The sequence below is a fragment of the Lolium perenne genome, chromosome 2 (assembly GCF_019359855.2).
Source record: "Lolium perenne isolate Kyuss_39 chromosome 2, Kyuss_2.0, whole genome shotgun sequence".
Taxonomy (NCBI): Eukaryota; Viridiplantae; Streptophyta; class Magnoliopsida; order Poales; family Poaceae; genus Lolium; species Lolium perenne.
The window spans coordinates 50,053,624-50,059,623 of NC_067245.2; positions in this window are offsets into that span (position 1 = coordinate 50,053,624).

Genomic DNA, 6,000 nt, shown 5'->3' on the forward strand with positions numbered 1-6,000 from the left:
ATCGAGAGAGAGAGATTGAAATCCCCAAGAATATGTTCAAATATATATTAAAATATATGCACGAATGCATGCATGGTAGGCCATGCATGCACACTAATTATATATATATTATGAGGAAACTTAATCAAATGTGTTTTCATTCGAGAGAACTTGTCAAAATTCAAGTTAATTAATTTATCATCGATAATTATATAATTAATTAATGAATCTCAGGGAGATGTTATACAACATATGATCGATATAGGCCATGTCGTATATATTAATTGGTGTTAATCTACCGTTTAATTTGCTAGCTAGCTGCTATATATAGATCGAGCATGTTTTTATTAGATCGGGTTATAGCTAGCTAGTATAGTTTAGGGTTATGTGTTTTAATGAACTAGGGTTTGATTAGCTAGGGGTTAGTTATATATATGGTTTAGGGTTAATGCATGGCACATTTAATTTAACTAGAGGACCGCGAGCTAGGCACCCCTGGCCTGCTTGATGCACAATTAAGTGTCGTTGGCCTATATATAGGGTTTAATTAGGGTTTAGGGTTAGCTAGGGTTTAGGGTTTAGGGTTTAGTGTTTAGGGTGTTTAGCTAGGGTCTAGGGTTTAGTTTAGGGTGTTTAGGGTCTAGGGTTTAGGGTTTAATTAGTGTTTAGGGTGTTTAGGGTTTAGGGTTTAGGGTTTAGTGTTTACGGTGTTTAGGGTCTAGGGTTTAGGGTTTAGTGTTTAGGGTGTTTAGGGTCTAGGGTTTAGTGTTTAGGGTGTTTAGGGTTTAGGGGAGTTTTAGGGTTGTTTAAGGTTTAGGGATCATCGATCGAGTGCGCACACACATTATTAGAGGCACCCCGCGCCTTTGCGCATAAAGTGCATGCGTATATATGTACGTGTGTGTTTTTTGCCACCAACAACGATATATAGATGATCGAGAGAGAGAGATTGAAATCCCCTAGAATATGTTCAAATATATATTAAAATTGATATAGGCCATGTATATTTTAATTGGTGTTAATCTACGATTTGCTAGCTAGCTGCTATATACAGAGCATGTTTTTATTAGATCGGGTTATAGCTAGCTAGTACAGTTTAGGGTGATGTGTTTTAATTAAGTAGGGTTGATTAGCTAGGGTTAGTTACATATATATTGTTTAGGGTTAATGCATGGCACATTTAATTTAATTAGAGGACCGCGAGGCACCCCCTGGCCTGCTCGATGCACAATTAAGTGTCGTTGGCCTATACATAGGGTTTAATTAGGGTTTAGGGTTAGCTAGGGTTTAGGGTTAGGGTTAGGGTTAGGGTTAGGGTTTAGGGTCTAGGGTGGTTTAGGGTCTAGGGTCTAGGGTTTAGGGTTTAGGGTTAGCTAGGGTTTAGGGTTAGGGTTAGGGTTAGGGTTAGGGTTAGGGTATAGGGTCTAGGGTTTAGGGTTTAGTGTTTAGGGTGTTTAGGGTTTAGGGATTAGGGATTATTAGGGATTAGGGATTTAAGGTTTTAGGGGTTGTTTAAGGTTTAGGGATCATCGATCGAGTGCGCACACACATTATTAGAGGCACCCGCGCGCGCCTTTACGCATAAAGTGCATGCGTATATATGTGTGTTTTTTGGGCCACCAACGATATATAGATGATCGAGAGAGAGAGATCGAGACTGAAATCCCCAAGAATATATATGTTCAAATATACATTAAAATATATGCACGAATGCATTGTAGGCCATGCATGCACACTAATTATATATATATTATGAGGCAACTTAATCAAATGTGTTTTCATTCGAGAGAACTTGTCAAAATTCAAGTTAATTAATTTATCACGATAATTATATAATTAATTAATGAATCTCAGGGATATGTTATACAACATGATCGATATAGGCCATGTATATTTTAATTGGTGTTAATCTACGGTTTGCTAGCTAGCTGCTACATATAGAGCATGTTTTTATTAGATCGGGTTATAGCTAGCTAGTATAGTTTAGGGTTATGTGTTTTAATTAAGTAGGGTTGATTAGCTAGCTAGGGTTAGTTACATATATATGGTTTAGGGTTAATGCATGGCACATTTAATTTAATTAGAGGACCGCGAGGCACCCCCGGCTCGCTTCGATGCACGTACAATTAAGTGTCGTTGGCTATACATAGGGTTTAATTAGGGTTTTAGGGTTAGCTAGGGTTTAGGGTTAGGGTTAGGGTTAGGGTTAGGGTTTAGGGTCTAGGGTTTAGGGTCTAGGGTTTAGGGTTTAGGGTTAGCTAGGGTTTAGGGTTAGGGTTAGGGTTAGGGTTAGGGTTAGGGTTAGGGTTAGGGTTAGGGTTTAGGGTTTAGGGTTTAGTGTTTAGGGTGTTTAGGGTTTAGGGGTTAGGGATTATTAGGGATTAGGGATTTAAGGTTTTAGGGGTTGTTTAAGGTTTAGGGATCATCGATCGAGTGCGCAAACACATTATTAGAGGCACCAAGCGCACCTTTACGCATAAAGTGCATGCGTATATATGTGTGTTTTTTGGGCCACCAACGATATATAGATGATCGAGAGAGAGAGATCGAGATTGAAATCCCCAAGAATATATATGTTCAAATATACATTAAAATATATGCACGAATGCATTGTAGGCCATGCATGCACACTAATTATATATATATATTATGAGGCAACTTAATCAAATGTGTTTTCATTCGAGAGAACTTGTCAAAATTCAAGTTAATTAATTTATCACGATAATTATATAATTAATTAATGAATCTCAGGGATATGTTATACAACATGATCGATATAGGCCATGTATATTTTAATTGGTGTTAATCTACGGTTTGCTAGCTAGCTGCTATATATAGAGCATGTTTTTATTAGATCGGGTTATATCTAGTATAGTTAAGGGTTATGTGTTTTAATTAAGTAGGGTTGATTAGCTAGGGTTAGTTACATATATATGGTTTAGGGTTAATGCATGGCGCATTTAATTAATTTAATTAGAGGACCGCGAGGCACCCCTGGGCTGCTCGATGCACAATTAAGTGTCGTTGGCCTATACATAGGGTTTAATTAGGGTTTAGGGTTAGCTAGGGCAGATGGTTAGGGTTAGGGTTAGGGTCTAGGGTCTAGGGTCTAGGGTTTAGTGTTTAGGATGTTTAGGGTTTAGGGATTAGGGATTAGGGATTTAGGGTTTTAGGGTTGTTTAAGGTTTAGGGATCATCGATCGAGTGCGCACACACATTATTAGATCGAGGCACCCGCGCCTTTACGCATAAAGTGCATGCGTATATATGTGTGTTTTTTGGGCCACCAACGACATATAGATGATCGAGAGAGAGATTGAAATCCCCAAGAATATGTTCAAATATACATTAAAATATATGCACGAATGCATTGTAGGCCATGCATGCACACTAATTATATATATATTATGAGGCAACTTAATCAAATGTGTTTTCATTCGAGAGAACTTGTCAAAATTCAAGTTAATTAATTTATCACGATAATTATATAATTAATTAATGAATCTCAGGGATATGTTATACAACATGATCGATATAGGCCATGTATATTTTAATTGGTGTTAATCTACGGTTTGCTAGCTAGCTGCTATATATAGAGCATGTTTTTATTAGATCGGGTTATAGCTAGCTAGTATAGTTTAGGGTTATGTGTTTTAATTAAGTAGGGTTGATTAGCTAGGGTTAGTTACATATATATGGTTTAGGGTTAATGCATGGCACATTTAATTTAATTAGAGGACTGCGAGGCACCCCCTGGCCTGCTCGATGCACGTACAATTAAGTGTCGTTGGCCTATACATAGTGTTTAATTAGGGTTTTAGGGTTAGCTAGGGTTTAGGGTTAGGGTTAGGGTTAGGGTTAGGGTTAGGGTTAGGGTTAGGGTTTAGGGTCTAGGGTTTAGGGTCTAGGGTTTAGGGTTTAGGGTTAGCTAGGGTTTAGGGTTAGGGTTAGGGCTAGGGTTAGGGTTAGGGTTAGGGTTAGGGTTAGGGTTTAGGGTTTAGGGTTTAGTGTTTAGGGTGTTTAGGGTTTAGGGATTAATTAGGGATTATTAGGGATTAGGTATTTAAGGTTTTAGGGGTTGTTTAAGGTTTAGGGATCATCGATCGAGTGCGCACACACATTATTAGAGGCACCACACGCCTTTACGCATAAAGTGCATGCGTATATATGTGTGTTTTTTGGGCCACCAACGATATATAGATGATCGAGAGAGAGATCGAGATTGAAATCCCCAAGAATATATATGTTCAAATATACATTAAAATATATGCACGAATGCATTGTAGGCCATGCATGCACACTAATTATATATATATATTATGAGGCAACTTAATCAAATGTGTTTTCATTCGAGAGAACTTGTCAAAATTCAAGTTAATTAATTTATCATGATAATTATATAATTAATTAATGAATCTCAGGGATATGTTATACAACATGATCGATATAGGCCATGTATATTTTAATTGGTGTTAATCTACGGTTTGCTAGCTAGCTGCTATATATAGAGCATGTTTTTATTAGATCGGGTTATATCTAGTATAGTTTAGGGTTATGTGTTTTAATTAAGTAGGGTTGATTAGCTAGGGTTAGTTACATATATATGGTTTAGGGTTAATGCATGGCGCATTTAATTAATTTAATTAGAGGACCGCGAGGCACCCCTGGGCTGCTCGATGCACAATTAAGTGTCGTTGGCCTATACATACGGTTTAATTAGGGTTTAGGGTTAGCTAGGGCAGATGGTTAGGGTTAGGGTTAGGGTTTAGGGTCTAGGGTCTAGGGTTTAGTGTTTAGGGTGTTTAGGGTTTAGGGATTAGGGATTAGGGATTTAGGGTTTCAGGGTTGTTTAAGGTTTAGGGATCATCGATCGAGTGCGCACACACATTATTAGATCGAGGCACCCGCGCCTTAACGCATAAAGTGCATGCGTATATATGTGTGTTTTTTGGGCCACCAACGATATATAGATGATCGAGAGAGAGATTGAAATCCCCAAGAATATGTTCAATTATACATTAAAATATATGCACGAATGCATTGTAGGCCATGCATGCACACTAATTATATATATATTATGAGGCAACTTAATCAAATGTGTTTTCATTCGAGAGAACTTGTCAAAATTCAAGTTAATTAATTTATCACGATAATTATATAATTAATTAATGAATCTCATGGATATGTTATACAACATGATCGATATAGGCCATGTATATTTTAATTGGTGTTAATCTACGGTTTGCTAGCTAGCTGCTATATATAGAGCATGTTTTTATTAGATCGGGTTATAGCTAGCTAGTATAGTTTAGGGTTATGTGTTTTAATTAAGTAGGGTTGATTAGCTAGGGTTAGTTACATATATATGGTTTAGGGTTAATGCATGGCACATTTAATTTAATTAGGGGTCCGCGAGGCACCCCTGGCCTGCTCGATGCACAATTAAGTGTCGTTGGCCTATACATAGGGTTTAATTAGGGTTTAGGGTTAGCTAGGGTTTAGGGTTAGGGTTAGGGTTAGGGTTTAGGGTCTAGGGTTTAGGGTTTAGTGTTTAGGGTGTTTAGGTTTAGGGATTAGGGATTAGAGATTTAAGGTTTTAGGGTTGTTTAAGGTTTAGGGATCATCGATCGAGTGCGCACACACATTATTAGAGGCACCCGCGCCTTTACGCATAAATTGCATGCATATATATGTGTGTTTTTTGGCCACCAACGATATATAGATGATCGAGAGAGAGAGATTGAAATCCCCAAGAATATGTTCAAATATACATTAAAATATATGCACGAATGCATGGTAGGCCATGCATGCACACTAATTATATATATATTATGAGGCAACTTAATCAAATGTGTTTTCATTTGAGAGAACTTGTCAAAATTAGAGTTAATTAATTTATCACGATAATTATATAATTAATTAATGAATCTCAGGGATATGTTATACAACATGATCGATATAGGCCATGTATATATTAACTGGTGTTAATCTAAGGTTTGCTAGCTAGCTGCTATATATAGA